This window comes from Micromys minutus (assembly GCF_963924665.1).
Source record: "Micromys minutus genome assembly, chromosome: 6".
NCBI classification, from domain to species: Eukaryota; Metazoa; Chordata; class Mammalia; order Rodentia; family Muridae; genus Micromys; species Micromys minutus.
The window spans coordinates 63,027,813-63,054,629 of NC_137975.1; the positions used below are offsets into that span (position 1 = coordinate 63,027,813).

General features: G+C 42.3%; 1 protein-coding gene across 8 annotated transcripts in view; it reads right to left on the reverse strand.

Moving 5' to 3' along the window:
- Positions 1-12,164, reverse strand: part of ZMYND11 (zinc finger MYND-type containing 11) — a 77,753-nt gene extending 65,589 nt beyond the window's left edge. For 6 of the 8 annotated variants that reach the window (XM_080918282.1, XM_080918279.1, XM_080918280.1 and 3 more), the window contains exon 1: positions 11,288-11,394. The gene's annotated coding sequence lies outside the window, so the exon portion shown is untranslated. Of the gene's footprint in view, positions 1-11,287; positions 11,395-11,659; positions 11,839-12,068 lie in introns of those variants that run through there. The other 2 variants (XM_080918277.1, XM_080918276.1) reach the window with 2 other exon arrangements.
- Between the last annotated feature and the right edge of the window lie 14,653 nt (positions 12,165-26,817).

Consider the following 26,817-nt stretch of genomic DNA (forward strand, 5'->3'; position numbering starts at 1 on the left):
AAATGTAAGTCATTATAAAGGTTTTGGGACCCAAAGGGAAAAGGGAAATCACTGAAGAGGTTTTAGTAAAGTGATTAAACTGCCAGCAGCTACTGGCCTCACATAGTTCATCTGTAGCTGTCCTGGGAATTTTACTCTCCCTCTCAGCTGAGAATCTCAGCAACTGCTGTGTCAGTCAGGAGAGATGGATGCTAATGGTACTTTGATATCTAAACCTCTAAAATGTCTAAAAATGGTCATTTTGTCTTCTATATAGTACTGGATCTGAATGTAATGCTCCAAACTACTGGGGCACCCTTATCATCCTGAGACTAGCCTTAGAATAAAGCCTATGCAGCAGAATAAACAATGAAGAGTGGTCCTCTGAGCTGCTGAATGCGTGACTTAAGAGTCCATTCTCTGGCCTTGGACATCAATGGGAGGAGAAGCCTTTGGTCCTGTAAAGGTTTGATGCCCCAGTGTAGAACGATGGGGCAAGGAAATGGGAGTGGGTGGGCATGTGGGGAAGCATCCTAATAGAAGCAGGGGGTGTGGAGTAGGGGGGCTTTGGAGGGGAAACCAGGAAAGGGGGTAATATTGAAATGTTCGTAAATAAAATATCCAGTTTAAAAAAAAAAAAAAGAGTCCATCCTCCCTTTGGATTTCTAGTACTTTTAGATAGTCAGACTTGGTAATGCTGAATGCCCACCCACTTGAGTCAACAAGCTCTGTATTTTCAAGCATGTGGCTGCTTATGTGGCCTGAACATCTGAAGGAAGATGGTCAGGGGAAGGCAGTGCAGAACATGGATGCCAGTTATTTGCAATTCTAGGCTGCAGAAGGGTCTAAGAGAAGTTGGAGGGTAATAGATAAGAGAAAAGAAATTGTGGCACTAAGAAACAAAGGAAAGAAGGGCTGCAGGGAGAGATGTGCCCAGGAACCCCTGCTGTTGAAAGAAAGCAGTAATGTGTGGACTTCACAACTCAAAGAAGACCTACCTAGTCTATAAATGAGAGGCAGAATCTGCTGATAATGAGAAAAGTAAAGAAAATAAAGATTTGCTTTAGACAGGTGCTTACATACAACAGAGATATCTAAAGGAGGCTCGAAAAGAAGCCTCCAGAAATGGGCACACAATTCAGTAAAGACTTGTTGTTGTTTGGTTTTGTTTCCTTTGCTTTCTTTGGTAATGATGAGAAGTGTTCTGTTATATCTGGAATTCAATGGAAGGGAGAAAGCATGCTCACAGAACAGGCACAGTTTCCTGAAGGGATGCTACACAGAACACAGGTGAGGGTTCTGACAGATGGAGGCAGCTTTGCAGATTGCAGAGACGCATGTTACTTCTCAGTGGAAGTGTCTCTGGCCTCCTAAAAAGGCAGCTAGTGTTGGCTACAAGAATGGTGCAGGCAGGAGAACACAAAGTTTAAGTCACTGTGGGAAGTGGAAGTATTACTTCAATCAGAGCAGTGAAGTAAGACTGAGAGAGCCCAGGAGAGCACACACCCAAGCAGGTGCCCAAGATCCCAAGGTTGTGTGTCCAGTAGGTTGTAGGCAGAACAACGGAATTAGAGTTTTGCCTACACAAAACAGACACTGCAAAGATGAAGAACTGATTCTTTTGGCAACCTATACATTCTCTTAACCCTCCTACTCGACAAACATTACTATGTGTATTTTAAAGAAAGTTTAAAAGCTAAGTCAAGGAACTTAGACAGCAACAGAGGGAAACCTTAAATAATAAGAATAATATGAAGAATAGAACATTGTAAAAGTAAAACAAAGAAATCAAATCACAGAGCTGATGAGAGTAAGAGGGAGACGAACTTGACCAAAACATCAAATGCACACAACGTGACACACATGTACTTTTTACTTTCTTGAAGTAACGGGAATTGAACCTAGTGCCTTGCAAATGAAAGGCAAGTGCTCTATCTTTGAGCAACACCTTCAGCCCACTCACAAACTTTAAATCCAATCATCAAACTTGTTATTTAATACAGCAGTGATAATCGCACATGGTGTGGGGGGGGGGGGAGTTATTGAATGAATAAATGGAATGCCGTGGCTAATGCATAAGGGAAAAGTGGAAACTTTTATAAAAAAACTTAAAAGGGGGAACTTGGAGTATGAATACATACACCCCAAAGTGTCTTAATAGGATTATCATCTCCAAGGGAAGGGAAATGATTGTGGACAGCTCAGACTACTGTCTTGTAACACTTCCCATTCCACAGAGCAGTGACATAGAGAAGCCAAAGTAGCCTGTGGTCCCAGTTCACCAAGGTGACAGAAATCAGGTTGGTGTGGCCAATCTTCAGTGGAGCCTTTCTTTTCACAGAATGCTAGCTCTCCCAGGAAATCACAGTCTGTGAGCCCAAAGTCAGGTACCCTTCCCTCCTTATAACACTGAGAGCCATCCAGGAAATGGTACCCGGCCAAACTCAGAAACAAATACAAAGCGGGACAGTACTGCCATCTAAAATTTTCTGTTAAAAGTTCAAGTTAAAATTTTGTACAAACAAAACTCAAAACTCCTTTGTAACAACACTGTTTTGTAAAAATGTTTTCACTTAAATAAAATTCTAACAGCAACAAAAAGAAATATAAATAGTCAATGTATCTGATCCAGAATTTAAAGTATATTTATAGACAAAAACTATGACTTGGTACCCTCTAAAAGAAGAGGCAGGACTTGATTATCATCACTGTAGACAGTGGACTGCAAATGAGCCACACAGTCAGAAGAGGAACAGAACAGGTTGCTGACATTATGGTGAGTGCTTTGTCAGTGGTACCTGCCCTAAGTCCTTCCTCTGAAGCTGGTCTGCCACAAAATTTAACGTTTCTGGAGCTGGAAGAATGTGAACACCATCATCAAGATGGATCGGAGATGCCTATGCAAATTGCTGGGTAACACCTAGTTCCTGGAACTTCTGTGACGCTTCAAAATACTGTGACAGTAGTGGAGAAGGGTCTACAAATACGGGCCACTGTAGCTGCGGCAAAACAGCTAAGGGGCTTCTTCCAGAGTGGGGGGGAAAAAAGCAAGCCAGATATTTCAAACATTCCAAGAAAGAACCACTCTTATAATCCATGTGGGGAAAACAAACGACTTACTGGAAAGGACCAAGAATAAAGGGGGAAACAAGAATCATTCAAGCACACGTAAAGGCTAGAGCTGAAGGAGATGGCTAGGAGAAGAGCTGGAACACTTCCTCAGATGCCCACACTACTGCAAGCTGCACACCCAGGACAGATGATGTGCCTGCCTTAGGGAAACCATACTATTAATCTGAGCAATGAGGAATCCTGGGAAATTCATGTGGAACAGGAATGCTGCTGTTTTACAGTCATATGGGAACGTGCAAGCTGAATAGACTCATTTTCTGGGCCTCCTTTACCCCTAGATACGCACAGTAACTAGTATCTGACAACACCAGGAAGCTTCAGTGCCCTTGGACAGTCATCTTCCCAGTCTGATCCAGTGGCAATAAGGTTATTCCTGAGAAGCATGGAAAGCCTTCAAGCTTTCTTTAGAGATGCATTTCTTAGGCTACTTGGTCATTCTGTTTCTGTAGAAACTTAATTCATTGACTTTTGTTGCTAAAGATAGAACCTGGGGCCTCTTTGTGCATACATGATAAACATGTAAGGTCTGCTTCTTCATCGATTTCTGAGAAGGTCCCAGGATACATCATTTTCAGTAAGCTATCCCAAAAAGGAGTTTGCAGAGGTACACACACACACACACACACACACACACACACACACACATATTACTTTAGAAACTAAAATGGGACTTTGCAGAATTAGAGTCCAGTCCCACCTTCAAAGATTCTGAATCAACATTTTTGTAGCAATAGTAATAATAAATGGTTCAGATGCTGAACCAGTATGCTAAATTATTCTTGGTTCCTAATGTGAGTCCTAGAGCACTGTCATCTAAAATTCCCCTCACAATGGAGAGGTTCCAGCAAGGCTTACATAGGGTATTTTTCATTAGCATTTAAAATATACAAAAATGGTTTAACTTTGAGTTGAACTGATGTCTAATCAGTTTTTAATTAACATGATAAAAACTAATTTTATTTAAACAATTCTAATAAATCTTTAACTCAAATGATTCAAGGAATAGTTTCTTACCTGTAATGTGAATCAGAATCAAGTTACTTTTTAAGGTTTTTATGTGAAGAAGATATATATATATATGCAGAGTGGTAAAATATTTAGGAATTTTAAAATAAAAACTTCAGGCATCTTGGTAGTGATATTTGATATTTCTGTATATAAAGAGAAATGCTAACAAAAAACACAGTAGAAAACAAGTTACCTTAGACTTTTTTCTTTGTAGTTTAAAACATATCTCCAATCCAAGCAGTTAAAATAGCTATATTTTATGTTAATTGGAAAAGGGCTCCATATAAAAATCCAATTACAAATTAAGGATTTGCTCAATCATGCTTTTCTGATGCAATTTTAAGACAGAAAAATTCTAAGCAGATAAATCAAATAACAAAAATAAAACTGAAAAAGAAAAACACCCAATAGCTTTCAAGTTGAGAAAGCTTCCCCATAATTAGCCTTCATTAAGGGACTGCCTCTTTCCGAAAACTTCCGCATAGCTACTGAATGAGAAAATCATATTTAATATCCCACTGCAGCATCACTGCTAACTGCCTGGAGAACATGACTCTGGATGCTGCAATGCTGCCCATCCTCTCCCTACAGCATGTGCCTCTCCAGGAATCACATCTTTCACTGTGGACAGCAGAGCATACCCTGCAGACATCTGAAGGCTTAAATTCAGAACTTAGGATTTCAGTCCAAATTAACATAACCAGTTGAGACAGCTAAGATTCAAGACAAAGGCTGCCTCTCCTAAGACAGCAAGACTTTAGCTCTGGCGTTCATGCCAAGTATTTCCAAGCACGTTTTCCCTACTATAAACACGAAAATAAAGATTTAAGTATCCCCACTCACTATTCCTGATCTTGAGCCAAGTTGTGTCTCCATAATATGAGCTGCTATGGCAACGGAAAGAAAATGAACCCATTATATATGCTTTTTCTTAGATTACTAGCTGTCATTAACAAAGAAATTGGAACTAACCCGAACTTTATTTATGGAATGTTCTGATTATCAGTTTTCTAATCTTCTTTTCTTTTTAATTCCTGATTTTTCAAATGAGCATGGTCTCACCATCTTAAGTCTGTCTTTCCTTCCTTCCTTCTTTTTTTCCTTCCTTTCTTTTTTCTCCCTTCCTCCACCCCCCCCCCACCTTCTTTCTTATCAGATTTATAAAGGTTTTCCAGGTAGACAGGTGAATCAGTACAAAAACCCTGAAGGTTCATGGGACTTTGAGAGACTGAGAAGAACAATGGACTGAATGTTTGGATTCAAACCAACGTGATCACATATCTGTGACCCTGGGCAACAGTAGCCTGTTCTTTTACTGTGAAACTGCACTACTTCCTTCAAGACACTATTGTGAGGGATACATGGTATGTAACATGCTTAGTATGATAAGTGCTCACTTACCAACACCTTAAAATATAATGTTAATATAAATATGTGTTGCCATAGACCATATTTACAAGGAAAGGCTTCCTAAAAACTGCTCACCAAGGAGACTTTTAAAGCAATTTAATGTGCAAGGTGAAATGTCTGAGTCCACAAAGTTAGTATCTTCCTGATTTTACAAATGTTTCAAACATTGTAGTAAGAATATCATGTTACAGACTTAACATATATTCATTTTGAAATTTTCATAGATCTTTCATGTTCCCATGATAAATAGGGGAAATGATACACCATTCTTTAAGCTATATTTTAGATTTACTCAACAGACTAAAGTAGTTGAAAGAAGCAGTAACAATCTTCAGAAGATCTACCTTTGGTTACCTGCTCCGATAATATCTGGGGAAGCATATCCTGGGTGTTTATTCCAGCTCTATTTTTCAACAAAGTAGTGTCATTAGACATAAAAATGTAGCTTTTAGTGTATCTCAAGGTTACAAACTAGAATAAATTAGACATCTACAATGTTAAGTCCTCCCAAAGAATCCCCACTCAAATACAATGTATCTCAGCTCATATACAGTGTAGCACTCTGGGCTTACTTTTCATTATGGTTTATTTCACTGGCTTGATAACTGTTTCTGTAATACCTCAAGTGTTATTTTAACTTCTTATCTTATTCACTTCAGTATCTAGTAAGTATCTGACACAAGGCAAAGTTTCAATAAATAATAATGCATTAATAAATATACCAAGAATTATATGTTGTTTTATTTATAAAAATACAATATAACATGTGATATAATATAATATAATTAAATGTGAGCTTATGTTATACTTAACTATGGACTTCAAACTGATTTGCTTCTAAAATATTAAGTTTAAAAATATGCAAGTTGTTAGCAATACACCTTTTCTAATTCACCTATGGCCTGTTTATAAATCTATTATCTATGAAATGAACAAATACTGGTCTGTCATTCATTTATTCATTTGTTCATTTCTTGTATGTTTTGTGTTTTTGAGACAGGGTTTCTCTGTATAGCCAGTTGCCTTAGTACTCTCTCTGTAGATCAGGGTAGCCTCAAACGCAAGAAATCCAGCTGCCACTGCTTCTTGTATATTTGAGTTAAACAGTGTGTACAGCACTATGCCTGGCTTACTGGCCTACTAGTATCTACTACTGACTATTTTTTTGTGGTTGTTGGTGGTGGTGGTTTTAAATAAAGCCAGGCATGTTGTAGTCACTCAAAAAGCAAATACTTCATGGAAGAAACTTCACAAATCTTGCCATACAGCCAGAGCCATATCTTTACAAAGCATAGTAAATGAATGGATGACTTAAGCACTTGGACACAGGGATTTCCACTCCTCTTATTTAACAGGTGCTAAGGTCTTAACTGCATCTCACTGTGACATTGTCCCAAATATTAAAGTCTCCTTTAAAGGACCTGACTTAAAAATCAAAAACCGATTGTGGAATAGAAAATATAAAAAATCTGAAAGATTATGCATCTGACCAACCTATTATTAATAGTCAAGTTGTCCAGTTAAGTATCTACCTCTAACAATTTACCTAATTTTATCTACCTGAATACACAATGGGCTAAGCAAGTATTTTTAAGTGTCCAAATATATGTTTTACTTACAGATTATTGCTTTGTATTTATAAGTAATTTTGATTCTGATTCTTATATAACATTTCCACAGTAGAAACCAACTAGAATTTTCTAAGTGGAAAAAAGTCAATAACAACAGACCTATATTTCTATTTCTCCCTTCCTCTCTCCTCCCTTTCCTTAAAACTTAAAATGGTCACCCATTTCATGCATGTTTAGCATTTAGATTATTCAAAAGAGCTGCTCTCGGGAATTTAAATTCTCTCTCTTCTGCAGCTTCCAGTCCTGTCACTCACCAGCATCCCAGGGATTTCTGAACATCAACGCTACACAGCTCCCTACATGTGCTCCAGGGCACAGGCGTGCTCATGGACAGCAGCATGGGGAGCACAGTGCTACAAGGTATTCAACTCCCCAGACTTAAAGGCTTCTACACTTTTAAGATGACAGTATGCAAATCTGTGAGTCAGTGTAGGTGAACACTGCACAGTGGTGGGAATGCAGCAATGTTTTACTGTCATGGTACTCACTGCTATGGCTACATTTCAACAGAGAACCGTAGGAAGCCACCGGTCCCTAACAACCCCAGTCACCAAAGCACAGTCTAGCTTCACTTCTGGAGACAGTAAGACAACAGACACTGCAAGCTGGAGAGCCATGTGCAGATGTAAACTAGCTGCCTTTCATCCTTTAGCAATTCTTAGGAAAAAAATGGGTGAGAAATGAAATTCATTTCCAGAATGAGCTGGTGAAAGAATGGACACAGTTGTTCTGTGCAGATTATCTACTTAAGCAATATAAAACATATAATTTGAAGCCGTACAGATAGGGGATTGCTGGTGAGCAAAGGTACTGAATGAGCGCCAGTGGTTAACTCTCAGATGCTCTGTTTCAGCTATGTATATTTGTCAGGGATGATAAATACCAGAGGTTCAAAAGTAACTAATCAAAAACCAGTATTGTTAAAATTGCTTCCAGGAGCTGTGTGTGTGTGTCCCTTCTAGTGTTTATATGATTTGTAAGCAAAACCCCAAAAAGGAGAGAGAAAAACAAAAACAAAAACACTGAGAGAAGCAAAGTAGCATTATATCAAAATAAAAACTAACACTACAAAGTTTTGAGCCAGCAAGATGGCTCAATCTGTAAAGGCATTTGCCATAAAAGCCTGTTGATTCTGAATTCAATCCCCAGAACAGAGAGAACTCCTGCAAGTTGTCTTCTGACCTCCACACTCATGTCACAGTATGTACACTGGTACACAGTATGCATAAACATACACAATAACAATAGATCTAGAAAGTTTTCACACATAATCTCCAACACAGAAAACAAAAGTTCAAAATGAAGAGGAGTTAAGGTGTCAGATCTCACTGGAGCCATGTTTTAGACAATAGGCTTTTTAAGCCATTTCTGCGTACTTAACTTATACCAAAATGCCCACTTATAGGAAAGTTTCCTGAATACTGATAAAATACAGGGGCAAAAATAACTTTCTTCCATGCTAGGCTTAACAGGCAACACATGAGAGCCTAGCTGAGAGCTCAGCTTTGGTTGTAGCTCCATAAGTTCTAAATCAAGGAGGAAACAATGCTCTGTAATGAGGACCTCAGCTGTGCCACCTGTCCTCACAGTTCTGGGGAGCTTGGCATTGCTTCAGGAACAGCTTAATCCATTCAAGAACTCTGAGGTTGGTTCAGTTACTCCTTGTTCTTCATTGCCTAACCTGCCAAAACTTAAGTCATTTGCCAAGAGCCTCCTAAATGACCCAAGGGAGATTCAAACCCAAGTCGCTGGTTCTCTAGGTCTGTGGTCTTAATCCTTATGCCATGACTGAAATAAAAACAACAAAATTAATCACCCCGAGAAAAGTTAATGTTAAGTTCGACTGAAGGTTTGCAGCAGTGAAAGGGCTGAGATTTGCTGCTCATTTGCTAGTTTATTTTTGCTTTTTATGACACGTTCTCTTTGCTTAGATTCAATGATTTTATTATTTTTTTAAAGTCAATCAACTGAAAGCTAAAGAGGGTAATAAAAATCTCCCAACAGCTGGTTAGCGCTTTAGGCAACCACTGTCCTAACAGCAAGTGATAGTTCTGTTACAGAAGTCAAAAATCTTTGCTCCAATTAGTATCTCAATTAAGTTATGTCAGAATATGAATGCTTCTATTATATGCTGTCAGAACCATCCTAAAGGGCAATCGAGGGAGGGTTACAAAGGTGTGAAATACACCTAAGTCCTTTACAGAAACATGCAAATGGACATCCACCCAGAGCACCAACTCTAGGATATTTAAGTAGAATTAGAGTATTACTCTAACATTTTTAATCCATTTTTCTTTATGAAAAAAGCACTTCTGTATGTATTTATTGCAAATGGTAACTGCAAAAAAAACCAAACTTGTCCGCCGTGGAGAATACAGGAGATAGTTTTCACATGAACAGCCTATACCAGAAAAAGATAGTGTGTAAAGAACAGCAATTCCTTTAATCGGAGTTCAACAAGAAACTTATTTTGACATGATCATAATCAAATCTCATGTCTTCTGATCTTTGATTCTCTGGCCTTGTCATCTTATAGAGTCAGCCAAATAGTGACTACAATGGAACCAAAGTACTGACTACAGTGTAAACAAAGACCAGGAAAATAATGCCTGTACATGAATTCACATTTCTTCTTCTAGTCAAACATATTAGAGGTGTTTAAAAAGTACAAACACCATCTTGCCTACCACAAAACTCTCAAACTTTTGTACAACCAGACACTCTCTAATAACTTCTAGACACTAATTGGAATCAATGTCACGCACCCCTAATCATTATGTATCCCATAATAATTAAGCTAAACGACTTCAAAGATCTTGTTTTTTCTCTCTCTTTAAAGCATTTACCTTCTGCATCTCCTAGTGACTTTTTGAAAAATGTTTTTGCCGGCAAAAACACAATTGACTGTAGAAAACTTAACTCCCAGGTGAAGCAGAGGGCCTGAGCGAGAGATTTTCGGGGTGACCTCTCCCTCACTGGGTCACCTGGCCACTTCCTCTAAGCTCAAAAACACACATGACACCACTCATTATAAACAGCAAGTGAAACCAGCAATTGAATACAAACCACATAAGACACTGGGTGTAGTATATGCCTCCTGCTAGCACGGGTACTGTGTAAACACTACATATCCCCTCTACAGGAACTCTACAGGAAACCAGGTACTGTGTGCTCAGTGTAAGACACCGGTCGCACTGGTCATGCAAGGGATGTTAAACCAGATACTCTGCAACACTTTATGACACTGGATACTCTATACAAGGATACCGCATTCTCAACCGCACACAATGGTAGATACTATGTACACATCTTATCACTCCGGGGATACAGTGCACAGTTCAGCTGCAAGGTGGCAGAGGCCAGCGTTCCTACCGATTAGAGGACACGGAGTACTGCGTACATGCATACTGCCCGTGACAGAGTGCTACACACAAATCACATAGGACAGTCAGTACCACGGACACACGGCCAACACTGAACACCATAAACACATCACCGACGACTAAGTCCCACGGCCCAGGAAAAAAAGCACGAGGGGGGACAGTGCAAGCGAAAGTTCGGGCCACAGCCCCACAGGCGTCCCCATCAGCTTCTCTCCCCAGCTCTCTGCGTGGGCACAAGGCGGCCGATCCCCCAGGACGGCCAGGAGGACCTGTTGAGGCAGCTGAGGCCTCGCAACCAGCTCGCCTGCAGCCCCGGGAGAGAGACGGACACCGGTCTCGGGTCTCAGGAACGTTCGCTCCCATTGCTCCCCCTCCGCTCGCTACACGTTCCGCGCAAAGGCCCCAGGGCCTGGCCAAGCGGGAGGCGCGGGGACCCGGCGGGAGGAGCTCACAAGACTCCGCGGCTTCCCGGCGCCAGCAGGCCGCGCGCGGTTCTCCGCGGCCTTCACCCGAGCCCGCTCCTCACGGCTGCCTGAGTTAAAGGTGCTGGACAGAGGAAACGCGCCCACCCCTCAGGCCTCACCGGCCTGGGGCAGTCCCTGAGGCCACCGGCAGCCGCCGCCCGCCCGCCCGCCCCAGCGCCCACGGCCCCGGCAGCCGCCACAGCACAGGCCGCGCCACTGCCGCGGATAACTCCGCTCTCCCCGCCGCCCGGCCGCCCCGCCGCCGCCGAGCTTTCCCCACCATTATGCTCCGCTCCGCCGCCGCCGCTGCCGCCGCGCCCGGCCCTCCCTCCGGAGCCGCCTCCTTCCCGCCGCCCGGCGCCTCTCGGGCCTCAGCCGGCGACGGGCGCGGGGGGCGGGGGGGACGCAGGCCGCCGCCTCCTCCTCCCCGCCATCTCCTCCCTCCTCCCCGGCTCCCCCCGCTGGCTCAGCGCGGAGGGCTCGGGGCTCGAGGGGCGCCATGTTGGCGGCGGCTTCCACCTCAGAAATCGCCTCGGCGCGCGCCGGGGCGAAGCCGGGCGAGGCGGCCGGGGCGTCGCGCGCCGGCTGGAGGCCTGGCCCGCCGCGCGCGCTCCCTCGCTCGCTCGTTCCGCTCGCTCTCTGGCTCACTCACCGCGTCTCCTCAGCCCGACGGCGGCGCGGGGCCTGCGGGGCTGCAGAGGACGCCTGGGGGGCAAAGTTGGCATCCCCACCGAGAGGCGGTTCACACGGTGCGGGCGCGGCGGCCGGCCCAGCTCGCGGCCTCCTCGGAGTTCATTGTGTGCGCTTGAGTGTTTCCCCGCGCGGGGCCGGGCCGGGCGAGCGCGGGGCCTGGGCCGAGCCGCGCACGGGGGGCTCTAGCGGCCGGCGCGGGACTTGCGCGGCCCGCGCTGCCTCCCCGCCCCGAGGCCGGGGGAGCCCGCCGCACCCGCTCCTACCTTCCCTCGCCCTGTCTTCGGCGCCTCTCTGAGAAATCGCTTTCAGCATATTCTAAGGGGTCCACACACGAACTCCATATCAACACACACGTGTAAGCTACGTACGTGCAGGCGCGCTGGAGGAGAGCACCGAGACACGAGGGTAGCATTGTTAGAATCCGGCCAAGCCCGGTGGGCTGCGTTGCGGCTTGCGGTGTGGACCCGCTCCGCACTCTGCTTTGCTCCTAATGGCTCCGTGTTGGACAAGCACTCGCCCGTGTACTGACCCGAGTGGGTAAGATAGTGTCCCTCGCTTTCCAATCCCGTGATCAAAAGAGAGTTGCAAAGTTCCCCGCGTCCTGAATATGCACAAATGGGACGTTTAGAAAGAATGGACCACCCATTATCGCTCTGGCTAGAACATTACAAATTGCTGTGAGGAGTAGGTTATCTTTTCTAGTGAGCAATTCTAGATCTAATCAGAGGAGAGCCCTTAAGCTATACGGCTTAAAAAGTCTTGGGGGGAAAGTCACAGAGATAAAAGCACTTACAGAAGTCATCCGTCGTCCTAACAACCTTTACCTGCTAGGAGTTTGAAAGGAAAACCCATCACCCAAGATTGTCCCTATTCTCATTGGATATATGTACCTGAAAATCATTGGAGACGCCCCTAGAAATCTAGGGTTCTTAAACAAATTATCCATCTGTTTACAATGCTGATCTCTAAGTTAGAACATACTTACTGTAGCATTGAGTTGCTTTTGAAGTACACTAGTCAAACGTGGTCTTTCAAACTGTTAACAGCCCTGTCACTGATACCAGCATCTCAGAGAGTAGTGTTTGGTCTTTTGGTGTTTGTTTCTGGCTTTTTACCCCACTTCAAAGATCATGAAACATTTATAATTCGTTTAAATAATAAAATATGGCATGACTGGGCAGCAAGATTGCTCAGCAAATAGAGGCACTCACCACAAAGCCCGAAGGTCTGAATTGAATCTCCAGGACCCACCTGTGTGGTGGAATGAAAGAACGATGTATTTCAAAAGTCGCCTAGATGGATGGGCTAAAGAATGTCCAGGGGGAAATTCATGCTGTATCTGACTGGACTGCTGAACTAGGAATCACTTCTTTAAGTGAAACACCCTTTTTGTTTAAAGGCCTTATTTCAGCTGTAGAGGAATGCCCAGTTCTATATTTCTATGTATTTTGCAGAAGCTACTCAAGTTTAACAATCTCTCTGTCTCTGTAGCTCTCTCTCTCTCTCTCTCTCTCTCTCTCTCTGTGTGTGTGTGTGGGGGGGGGGAATCATACCTTTTAGGAAAGAAAATGACTCCTCCCTCCACCAAATAACTTCTATTTTTGCATGTACCTCTTTTAGATAACCTATCCATAGATTTCCTAGTTCTTGATCAAGTTTCCCAGCCCAACAGCATTATTAACTGCATTTGTCTGTCAGCTGGCTGAGTATATGAGGGTGAGTCAGAAGGCCAGTGGCTAGAGGTTGGGAGAAGGTCTGGAAGACCAAAGTAATGCAGTCATTTCTGTGCAGCCTGTGACATCCCCTGGATGTATGTACTGGGTTGTGAAAGAAGGCAAAAGGTTGAGCTTCTGAGGGGAGAAATTGGAGGCAGGAAGAATGAGGAATTAAGGGATGGTTTGCATCAATCCACATGTGTTTGGCAGACTCCCACACAGCCCTCCATCCTTCCTCTGCCGCAACAGATACACTCTATGCTACAAAGTTTCTATTCAGCAGATTGCTTCTTTCACATTTTGCTCTGGAAAAATTAGAGAAATATAAAAGAAAGAGACTGTTCAAGCAATTAAGAGTATAAATTCTGTCTGTTGAGGAAATGGATTATATTCTTACTTTACACTGTTTTTATAAAGTCCAAATGACTTAAGTAATAGAAAAACTGAAATATATTCCAAAGCTAGAAAAAACATAGAGGTGCATATTTGTGAGATTTTGAGCAGAGAAAAAAAAAATCCAAAACTCTCCAGGAATGGATCCAGAAAGGGTGTGTTACAGAAAGTCACACACAGAGACTAATAAAATTGACTGTAAAGGCGCATAAATCATGTCAAAACCAAGGGTGGTCTCGCTCAAAAATATGAGAAGTTCCTTCTTGTGCACTTTCCCCTGGGTTTTGTTTTGTTTTTGTTTTCTTAGTAAAGCTCAGTGTTTCTTGGGACTCCAGAAGGGTCATCACTGCCTCTTGTAGAGTCCTGAGAGCTCTTGCTTATTGCTGATTGTAGCTCAGGCACCCCTGCCACTAACTGCAGGGTTTTCTGTTTCGCTTTTACTGTTATTCTTGGCTGTATATCTCTGCTTTGCATTAAAGTGAGGAAGACAGAAACCCTGAGTCATTTCCATAGCTCTCCTTCAGGAGCATAAACTCAAGGGCACAGTGTAGCACCAACTATCCAATGCAGAGCTCCAGGAATTCAGAAGAAAAAGAGCAAGTGAACTGAAAGCATCTGGCCGTGGTGCTAGGGTAACACGTCACTTCCTACAAAAGCAACTTTTCTAGAGCTCAATCTAATGAGATCTTCCCCATTTCCTTCTCCAAACCACAAGCTAATTTGTCATGCTATATTGCTGCACATCCCGGTACACAGCATCAGTTAAATGAAAAATGCTGCAGGGAGGGTTGGTGGTCTCATTGGAAAGAAAAGCCCTGTTAAGATATAATTTTACTAGCATAATGCCAGAAGATCTGTCAGTTTGCTTTTACATTTCTTCTTTTTTCCATGTATGTATGTGTAGTGCATACATGTGTGTAGGCTAGTGCACGTGTGTATGTATGAAGGTGTAACAGCTCATGCTGGAGAGAGATTGACCTCGGAGTATCTTACTCATTTGCTTCTCCACCATGTCTTTTGAGACTATGTTTCTCAATGAACCTGAAGGCACTTTCCAATAGAGTGGCTGACTATTGGTCCCTAAGATCCATGTCTCTGTCACCCCTCCACTCCCAGTACTGGGCTTAGTACTCTCACCTGGGTGCTTGGGAGCTGAATTCACAGAGATCACTTTATTCACTGAGCCATCTTTCCTATCTGTATTTTTTTCTCAATGTATTCTAACTAAAATTTCAAGGTAAAGAGATTGTGTTATGTGCAGATACATTGTGACTGTTATGTGTAAACTAGTAGCTAGGAATAGTAAATGAACTAAGGATTGTTAAATACATAACACCAAGCAAGCTTTGCTCTATCCCCTCCTTCAGTCAGGACACTTGAAGACACAGGCTGCTCCCTGAATGTCACAGGTATATTTCCAACTCCTGTCATTACCTTCCTGTCTAACAGCCAGATGTAGAGCAGATTTCTGATCCTCTAACTCTAGGCCCATTGCTATGGGAGAGGACTTGATCCATTCTAGTCCACATGTACACCCTTTGGGATGTCTGTCAAAACTCCATTCTCAGCAGGCTTCACCTTGAACTAGTTTACATAACTTTTGGCAAGTAGCAACTTCTCCCCATGTCAGCTCCCTCTGTAATTGAAGGAGAGCTACTAATTGCATGTTATGTTCCCATTAGCACAGACTTTTATGAACCTCAGAGTTCCACAAGCATTGGTCCTCCAACTCTTAGCTGTCTGCTCTGGTATTTGGTGGTGGTGATGCTGTGTAGGGGAAGGTGAGTGCAGGCATTGGATCACATGTGTGCACAAAGTATGTAATGCTCGTAGAAGTCAGTACTCAGTCTTGGGTGCCGTCCCTCTGGCACAGTTCATTTTCTTCGGCTATCTCAACTGGCCAGCAAGCCCAGGGATCTGGTCTCCATCTTCCTAGATCTGTGACTGCAAGCATGTGCCGCCACAGGCATTCCTTTTTAAACAAAACAAAATATTAGTTCTGGGGATCGAACTCATGTCCTTTTTGTTTGTATGGCAAGATTTTACCAACTGAGCAATCTTCCCAGCCATCCTCTCTGTTCTGCTAGACTCTTCTAAGCTCCTTTGTAAAACGCTATTCTCTGAGATAACTTGTTCTGTGCACCGATTTCTTCTTATACCTGGCTGCCTTTTGCCCTTTTCCCCTTTTCTTGTTGATTGGGTTGAGAACTCTCATCCTGTGTGATGATTCTCAGTCTCTGCACTGCTGATGTTACTACACTGGTGATTCTGTATTGTCAAGCCTGTCACCTGGTGTGGAACTCATTTGTTGGGGCTTGGTTAGGTGCTATGTATACAAATGCTAAATTCTGAACGCCAAAATTTGGTCGCCCCCAGACCAGTGAATCCTCCTGCACATCAGCCTTTGTTGTGTAAACCTTGCTCCCCAATTTAAAGCTATTGATTAAATAAAGTGGCTACTGCCAATTACTGGGAAGGATAGAGGGAGGTGGGGTTTCAGTTACCTGGCAGGGGTCACGGGTATGGACCACAGAGAAAACAGGAGAAAGGAGGAGGAAGAAGGAGAAAGAACAGGAGGCCTCCATTAGCTGTGATGGACCAGGAGTACATGGCAAGTGAAATGCTCCCTACAAACGGACTGATGAGCAGAAGTAGCCCGGACAGTAAGGACTGGGAAACACAGCTGGTGAATTAACCTAGCACATAGAAAAAGAGATTACGGATAATTCACCCAGTAATTTGCTAAAGCTGACTTTAAAAATTCATAGGAGTTGCATTTCCCTGATGACTAAGTATGTTGAACATTTCATTAGGTGCTTCTCAGCCATTTGAGATTCCTCAGTCGAGAATTCTCTGTTCAGCTCTGTACTCCATTTTTATTGGTTTATTTGGTTTTCTGGAATATATCTTCTTGAGTTCTTTGTATATTCTGGATATTAGCCTTCTATCAGATATAGAGTTAATAAAGATCTTTTCCCAAACTGTAGGTTCTTGTTTTGTCCTATTGACAGAGTCCTTTTCCTTACAGAAGCTTTTCAGTCTCATGAGGTTCCATTTGTCAATTGCTGATCTTAAGGCCTGAGCCACTGGTGTTCTGTTCAGTAAATTTTCCCCTGTGCCTATGTGCTCAAGGCTATTTCCCACTTTCTCTTCTATTATTCTCAGTGTATCTTATTTTATGTGGAGGTCCTTGATTCACTTGGGCTTGAGCTTTGTACTAGAAGATAAAAACAGATCAATTTGCATTCTTCTACATGTAAACTGCCAGTTAGACCAGCACCATTTATTGAAGATGCTTTCTTTTTTCCATTGTATATTTTTGGCTTTTTGTCAAAGATCAAGTGTCCATAAATATATGGGTTTATTTCTGAGCCTTCAGTTTTATTCCATTGATTGACCTGTCTGTCTCTGTACCAATACCATGTGGTTTTTATCACTATTGCTTTGTAATACAGCTTGAGGTCAGGGATGGTGATTCACCCAGAAATTCTTTTATTGTTGAGATTGTTTTTGATATCCTGGGATTTTTGTTATTCCATATGAAGCTGAAAATTGTTCTTTCTATCTCTGTGAAACATTGAGTTGGAATTTTGATGGGGATTGTATTGAATCCACCAATCACAAGGGCACAGGCTCCACTATATTCATAGCGGCCTTATTTGTGATAGCCAGAAGCTGGAAACAACCCAGATGTCCATCAATGGAAGAATGGATACAGAAAGTGTGGTACATTTAACAGTGGAATACTATCCAGCTATTAAAACCCAGGACATCATGAATTTTGCAGGCAAATGGATGGAACTAGAAAATATCCTGAGTAAGGTAACCCAGACCCAAAAGGACATACATGCAAATACAGGGACAAAAAAATGGAGCAGAGACTGCAGGACAGTTACAGAGGCTGGCCCATCTTGAGATCCATTCCATGTGCAGACACCATACCCCAACACTATTGCCAAGATGTTCTTGCAGACAGGAGCCAGGCATGGCTGTCCTCTGAAAGGCTCTGCCAGCACCTAAGACAAGATAAAGATACTCACAACCAACCATTGAACTGAGCCCAGGGACTCCAAGTGAAGAGTTAGGGGAAGAACTGAAGGAGCTTAAGGAAATTGCCACTCCATAGGAAGAACAACAGTATCAACTAACCGGATGCCCCAGACCTCCTAGGGCCTAAGCCACCAACCAAAGGGCATACATGGGCTGGTTCGTGGCTCCCGCTATGTATGTGGCAGAGGACCGCCTTTTCTGGCCTCAGTGGGAGAGGATGCACTTGGCCCTGTGGAGGTTTGATGCCCCAGAGAACAGGGATGCTAGAGGGATGAGGTGGGAATGGGTGGGAAGGTGAGGAAACATGCTCTTAGAGCCAAAAGGGAGGGAGATGGGTTGGGGGGGTCTGCAGAGAGAGACAACATTTGAAATACAAATAAATAAATAAATAAATAAATAAATAAATAAATAAATAATAAAATCCATAGGATTCTGCCTCAATTATTTGGGGGCTCACTGGGTCATATTAATAACTAGCAGAGTTATTAAATAACATTCAAAACATCCATTTACAGTCACTGTTGGTTTCCAACTCTATTTTTGCTCCCTTCCTGTCAAGCAGCCAGAACTAGACTAGATTTTGCTTAAACATCACTGCCACATCCCCAGAAATTCTTGCCTTCACACGAACGTTTACAGCAGAGGAAGACAGAGTGCAGAGGCAGATAGACAGAATGCCTTTACCCTGGGAGTTCCAAAGTCAGAGCCTTCCTGAGGAGAGGTCCTGTGGGGTCGGAGAGATTACTGCGGTTGTAAATCAAATGTCACACAAGCAACAAGAATTGGGATTAGATTGTTAGAGTCCACATAAAGATCTGGATAGTGTGCCTGAGCAGCACTGAGGAGAAAAAAGGCAAGACCACCAGAGCTCACTGGCCAGCCATTCCACCCAGTCACCAAGCACTGCATTCAGTGAGAGCCCATGTAGGAGAAAAGTCGAATCAAATGGAGAGTGATAGAAGATTGTTTTGACTTTTGGCCTCCACATGCACATACATCCCCCTCCACACACACACACACACTCAAAGAATGAAGTCTGACAATTTGCTACTCAATCCTTGTTTTCAGAGCTCTATTCTGAGAAAATGGCTTACTGCCTGTTTCCTTTGGATGATTCTTGGTAGCATATTAAGTTAGGGAGGAGTGCTGGGCTTGCACCTTCTAGAACAATCTTTCCACAAGGAAAGGTTGGGTTTCATACCTGTTGACCAAGCTTGGTCACAAGTGATGACTACCTAGAAGACAAGACAGCCCTGCCTTACTGAGCACATCTTCTTGCAACTTCCTAGTGTGGGTCACCTCCCTTCAGCTCTTAAGCCCACATTCCTATGACATTAGGCTTTATTTAAGACACACCTATCTTTTCCCTGTGCTTTCCCCATGCAGTCTGTTCCGTGTGCTCCTCTTGACTTCCTGTGACCTCTTCAGGATACATTTCAACAGCTTTCCAAGCTGGAGGAGGAGAAAAGTTAGCAGTCTGACAGTCCCATTACGAAGGACTATATGTCACTTGAGTAGACATTAAAATAAAAGACACCAAAACTGGGGAGATAGATGGCTGAGACTCTTGGGGCTCATACATTCACACTAAAAAGGAAGGGAGAGAGGGAGGAGGGGACACCTGTATTTAGCCAATATTGCTATCTGACCACATGGAGCCCTTGCGAATGTAACCTTTTACAGAAATTGTTTACATAGCAATTTAGAAGTCTGTTCTATTGCTGTCTAATAGCACATGAAAACGCCTTTAAAATCCCTACAGGGTACTGGAGAGATGACTCAGCATTAGGAGCACTTAATGCTTGTGATGTTTTGTAAATGCCCAGCCCAGGGAGTGCTACCGGTAGAAGAAGTAGCCCTGTTGGAGTAGGTATGTCACTGTGGGCATGTGGGTTTTAAGACCCTCATCCTAACTGCCTGAAAGTCAGTATTCTGCTAGCAGCCTTCAGATGAAGATGTAGAACTCTCAGCTCCTCCTGCACCATGCCTGCCTGGATTCTGCCGTGTTTCAAGGCGCCTTGGTGATTATGGACTGAAACTCTGAACTTGTAAGCCAGCCCCAACTAAAGGTTGTCCTTATAAGAGTTGCCTTGGTCACAGTTTCTATTCACAGCAGTAAAAGCCTAACTAAGACACTGCTCTTCCAGATAACCTGGGGTTCAATACCCAGTGCCCACATTGTGGTTTACAGCTATCTGTAACTCTAGTTCCAGGGGGTCTGACACCCTCTTCTGGTGTCCTCTGGCACACAGTGTGAAGACATACAGGCAGACAAAACACCCACACACATAAACAAACAAACAGATCCAAAATACACGACACTATGGATACAGCCCAGTAGCAGAGTGCTGGCCTCATGCGCCCAAAGCTATGGGTTCAAATCCCACCATCACCAACAAAACACACTACTGTGGTTACAGTTACAGTCGTAAGATTTCAGTTTTTTTATTCTCTTCCTCAAGTTTGGTGACAACTGAGATTTAATTTTTCTTTAGTGTGTGAGTGTTCTGCCTGCATGTATGTCTATGTACCATTTGCATGCCTGATATTCTCAAAGGAAGAAGAGGGACTTAGATCCCCCTGAAACTGACCTTACAGTTGGTTGTGAACTACCATGGGTCCTGAAAACCAAACCTGAGTCCTTGGAAAGAACAGAAGCTCAATAGTTGAAATCCGATAATTAACTGATGGTTTTGTTCATATAGAAATTCCAATTTAAGACAACATCAGCCAGTGAACTTTCCCTTCCTCCCTTTGGAATTGTTTCTTGTTTCAAAGGATAGTCTCCATCTTGTAAACTAGTCATGGACTCTTACATTCAGATACGTGACAGGAAATTGGATCTGATGCCGTCAGTGGCCATGGCTGATTTCTTTCCAAAGTGTGAGGGGAAAATGGAAAGCCTGAGGAATCGGGGACACAGAAGGTAGCAAATAAAAATACTTTTCAGTTGTCCTCTAGAAATAAGCAGGCATAAAATGTACATTTGCATTTCTGAGTTCCCTTTGGTTATGTAAAACAAATTATTTGTCTAGTGACTATTTTCTTTAAAAGTGAAGACTAAAATCTATCTGGAGTCATGGCAAGAGTGCTTGCTCTATATCATAAGGACCCAAATTCAAATTTCCAGAGCCCATATGAAACAAATGAACAGACAAAAAAGGTCAGACATTGCTCTCTCTCTCTCTCTCTCTCTCTCTCTCTGTGTGTGTGTGTGTGTGTGTGTGTGTGTGTGTGAGAGAGACAGACAGACAGACAGACAGACAGAGAGAGAGAGAGAGAGAGAAGGGGGGAAGGAGAGAGGGAGGGAGGGAGGGAGGGAGGGAGAGGGAGACCAGGAATATGGTGCAAAGACAGATGATCCTGAGAGCTCTTTGGCCAACCAGCCATGCCCAAACAGCAAGTATACAGTTCAGTGATATAATATTCTGTCTCTAGGCAATAAGGCAGAGAGAGATAGAAGACTTTCAGCAACTCTTCTGGCCTGGGATGCTGTACTGGCTGGTTTTGTGTCAACTTGACACAAGCTGGAGTTATCATAAAGAAAGGAGCCTCAGTTGAGGAAATGCCTCCATGAGATCCAGTTGTAAGGCATTTTCTCAACTAGTGATCAAGGGGGAAGGGCCAGCCCATTGTGGGTGGTGCCATCCCTGGGCTGGTAGGCCTGGGTTCTATAAGAAAGCAGGCTGAGCAAGCCAGGGGAAGCAAGCCAGTAAGTAACATCCCTCCATGGCCCCTGCATCAGCTCCTGCTTCCTGACCTGCTTGAGTTCCAGTCCTGACTTCCTCTGGAGATGAACAGCGATGTGGAAGTGTAAGCTGAATAAACCCTTTCCTCCCCAACTTGCTTCTTGGTCATGATGCTTGTGCAGGAATGGAAACCCTGACTGAGACAGATGCATGCATGGGTGCACTCTTCTGCACGTTCATGTGCCTATACCACACACTCATAAGCCACATACATGTGCATAAGCAACACACACAAATAGTAAAATGAAAATTTAAAAATGTGATTTATTAAACATGTTAGCCCTCCTAGGTGAAATGTCAGGACATAAAAGTCTAGAGGGAAAGAATTGGATGAAAATTAGAGCTGAATTATACTTAATTACTATAGTCTCTCAGTGTTTCCTCAGACATTTGGTTTTAACTCTCATAGACTGAGTGCCCAGTTCATCTATGTGTCTTACTGGAATGAAGTCAGGACAAGGCCAACAGCCCTACTTCCTCTTTTAAAAAACAAAAACAAAACAAAACACAGAAGCTGTGTGTCTTCAACGGCCAGCGAGAAGACGTGATGCTTCTGGGCCCTTGTTAGCTGTGGAGCAGCCTCAGTCAGTTGAAGTACTTTCTATTCTTTCCTCTGGCTTGGAAAGGCCATGTAAATTTTACACACTTGGTTTTTAGGGGTTAGTTAATTCACTTGTTTTTGTTGTTGTTGTTGTTGTTTTTTTTTTAACTTTGTTGTAATGCATCTTTGTATCTGTTTGGAAATACACCCAGGGTAGAGATGAAAGTGAAACTCAGCACATTCCTGGTTTTGAAAGTTAGCAATTGTAATTTTTATTTTTATTAATTAGTAATTCATATGTGAGTCTGAGTACATGAGGTTTCGGTACATGCGCATATGTGGGATAACTCCAAAAGTCAAGAGAGAGCATTAGATCTCGTGAGGCTTTTTTTTCCATCAAATATGAGTGTTGGGAAATTTAGCAGTGAATGCTCCTAAGGGCTAAACCATCTTTCCAGCTCTGATCTTATTTGCTTTATTTAGTGTGTGTGTGTGTGTGTGTGTGTGTGTGTGTGTGTGTGTGTGTGTATTCACATGTCATGACACATGTGTAAGGGTCAGAGGAATTGAGGGAGTACATTCTATTATCTTTCTACAATGTAGATCCAGGGAATAAAACTGACCGCCAAGCTTGGTGGCAAGCACCTTACCTGCTTAGTTCTTATGCTGACCTGCAATTGTAATCGTTTTAAAACCACATGGAAAACCTTGAATATGCATTATAAAAATATCGAGACATTTTACAGCTTTTTATATACTTACTAATGTTCTGACTGTTAGTTACATAATGTCAGACTTTAGGGACTGAGGATGTAGCCTAGTCTGTTCAAGGCTCTGAGTTCAAGTCTTAGCACTGAAAAGCAAACACAGGAGGCAGGAAAACAAATGAAAACCTCAGTTTACCTCTAACTAGTACTTAGCCAGGATTTCTATCCTAGGAGTGTAGTTGCCAGAGGTTAAAGACAACTTGAAATCTTTTCTTAAGCCATATATCATGTCAGCAGGGTGAAGCGTTACCTTACATGTAACAGCAAATGGGCCAACAAGATGGTTTGTCAGGTAGAGGTGCTTGCCATTCAGCAGGGCAGGAGAAGAAGAGAACCAATTTGTTCTCTAGCCTCAGATTTAGAGGGCCATGCATCAGTATACACATACATACACTTGACTTCTAACTTATTAACATGGTAAGTTTTATATGACCGTAAAAGGATTATCTAATAATGGCTAAAGTGTCATGGAAACAAGAAATCAGAATATATACCATGAAAAATGATTATACCACATAGAAATGAACGTGTGCACTTACTAGAATAAAACAGACGATAATACACAATATTTAACATATTAACCTCTTGCAAACAAGACCCGTGTGATTTGCTTTTTCTTCTTTTTATTTGAGTTTATAGTCATCTTACAATTATATTAACCTGACATAACATGGAATATTGGTTTTTAGAAAACTTCTTTCATAACTAAGTTACATTTATTTAGTAATTCAGTGACCCTCAACCATACCTTATAATACATGAAGATGTATTTTCTGATCAAAAATTTTAGGAAGGGATTCATTCTAATAGGAGGCAAACAACACTCTGGTTGTCAAGCTGAAGCCGTTTGTGTGAGTCAAATAAAGGAACTGAGTTTTTCGCCCCAGCAGCATCCGTTTCGGATTGTGTGTCTGCGCTCCCGTGGTGAAGCTCACCACGTTCTCACTAACAATGCTGCGCAATGTTCTTATTACCTCTACACTGAAGCATCCCTAGAATGTGATCCAGGAAGATGTGGGGAAGGTTTCAGAGAGAGGAAGTAGAGATGTGGTCCACAGCAGAGGGGGAGAGATAGATTGTTGGGTCCTTGTCACACATCAGCAAAGCCCCAAATTTGATCCCTGCATCCCTGAAAGCTCAGCACTTCAGAGATGGAGGCAGAAGCAGAAGTTCAAGGTCCTTCTCGGGCACACAGCACTGTGAATTTAAGACCAACCTGGGCTATGTGAGACCCTATACCTAAATAGAATGAAATAAAATAAAATAAATATGAAACCAACCATCGCTGTTTTCTTTAGGACAATGATAATCTAAGAATATATTGGGTCTTATTAGAAAAAAAATTGATCAGAATAGCATTTCATGTAAATTATGTAAAAATAAAAAATAAAATCACCAGGCAGACATTGAGTGAGCTTTTCACCAGAGAAAGAACACCTCAAAGGAGAAAGGATATAGGCACATGCCGAGGAAGTCTGAGAATGCAAATGCTTGCCACCTGTGCCCTTCAGCTGCAGGCGTCTGGAACCACCAGATCTCTATGTTGGCCCAAGACATAAGACTGATGTCCAAAGGTTAACAACCCGACTTAGGGATATTTTTAATACTTAAGGACATTTTTTCTCTGTCATTTATTTGTCACATATAGCCCATATCACATTGGTTCTGTTCTTTCTCAACATCTAATTAAATTTCCCCGCATAGGAATTTTTACTGCTCTGTAGCAAGTCAGTATAATTGGCCTGCGTAGACTCCCACTGCCCCCGCCTCCTGTGGAACGATCCAGAATCTCTGTGTATGTGTTGTGAATTCCAGTTCTAGAGGTCCTCAGGGTCTACTACATTTAGCCACCCCAAGACATAAACAGACAATGTCCTAGAGTCAGGGCAATGTTTGATATGGGCAGATCCAGTGCTATTACATGACAGGCCATGAAGATAAATTCTTTTATGGGTTGATGAAGAGTTGCCTTAAGGAGGCTTATTTCTTCTATCAGTTATGTTGAGTTGTTAAATCTCTTGCACAATTTGAGCCTGCATTCATAAAGTAATGTACTCTGGTCTGGTCACTACAGCGGACACTCAGGTGCCCTTTAGTGGGTCAGCTCATTTGAGCCTTTGGAACTGAGAACTTTTCATTGCATTACACTCTTGCAGAGTTGGAGGGTGGGCATTGGAGGGTTTATCTTGTTTTTATTTGAGGCAGGATCTCATGTCCTATCTCATAGATGGGTCTTGAACTCACAAATGTGGCCAAGGATGAGCTTCCAATCTTCCAGCCTTGTCTCCCAAATGGTTATTGTTTGTTTCACCAAACCAGGCTTCAAACTGGTTTGAACAATCTTAACCCAGAGGTGACAATTGACTTAGACTGGCTCTTGGATTCCAGGAAGCCAGTAACTTTTTTCCTGTCTCACTATTTCCTCTAGAGTATCCTTTAGATATATCCCTCATTTAGATATAGTCCTCAGTATTGTAAAGAATATACTTTAATGCCACACGCACACAGACACCTCCCTGTTTTGTATTAAGGGTTATATTCCTCTGGGTTGGGAACATACCTCAGTTGGTAGAATGCTTGCCTAGCATATTCGTGGCCCTGCTGGGAAAGCTGAAGAATTGAGGGTTCAAGGCCAGCCAGCTTGGGATACATAAGACCTTGTCTTTAAATGAAAAAATGAAAAACAAAATAAGTAAAAAGTAAAGTGCCCATTAGAACAAAATATTTAGAATTGTCTTTAAAAGATCCACATCATTAAAAAAGGCCAAGGAGTAAAGGTGGCTGTTGTCTAACCTATGTTCAGTCCCTACGACTCTAATTCACACTGTGGAATGAAAGAACCAACTCTTGCAAGCTGTCCTCTGACTTTCACGCATTCTTAAAAGTATGTCCCGCCTCCCAAAATAAACAAAATATAATAAAAATAAAGGCCTTTATACATAAATGAAAGTAAGCAAAAAACCTTTAAAAAAAACCTCAGTTGATATACAGTATTTATAATTGATATATATTTATTTATAATTGAATCAAGCAAAATAAAAAGCAAAAGCAAATTAAAAAAAATAACTCTTCTGGTTATTTACTCATTAGGACCATCAGCTTCAAAAACGGGCATTGGTGGGTCCATTTGTTATTTTTTTTTCAAAGAGCTGGGGAGGCCTGGATTCTAATCAGGAGAGGGCAGCTGACTGTGCAGACAAAGCAGGAACAGAGGAGTATAGCCAGATTGTGGCTTTCAGTTGTCAGTGTGATTGCTTTTGTTTGGTTTGGTTGTTGTTTTTTTTAAGATAGGGCTTCTCTGTGTAGCCCTGATTATTGTAGAATTCACTACATAGACCAGGCTGGTCTCAAACCCAAGAGATCTGCCTGTCTCTGCCTCCTGAGTGCTCAGATTAAAGGCATGTGCCACCATGCCTAGTGACATGAATTGTTTTATCAATTTTTTTTCTCCTAGGTGACAATTTTTTTAAATTACATTTAGAATAAAAATATTTTTGTTAGTGCTCATTTTTCAAGATCACTTTCATCTCTGCATGTGTAACTAGTGACATAGCCAATGTTCATACCCTGTTTCTCTCATGACATTCTATATATAAAGACTTGTTAAACTTGACCATGAAAGTAATAAGCTAATTTTGAAAAGAAAAGTGAAGTCAGAAACAATTAGTACACAGCCAGGATGATTAAACAAACACATTTATTACAATCATTTTTCTTATTCTAGAAAACTCAACTTACTAAATTTAGTATGGTTGTGTGTGTGTGTGTGTGTGTGTGTGTAAGTGAGTGAGTATGTATGTGATTTGTTTCAGACAGGGACTTACTTTGTAGCTGGCTGACTTGGAACTCCATATGTATGTAGACCAGGCTCTCTTTGAAGTTATAGAAATCTACCTGTTTCT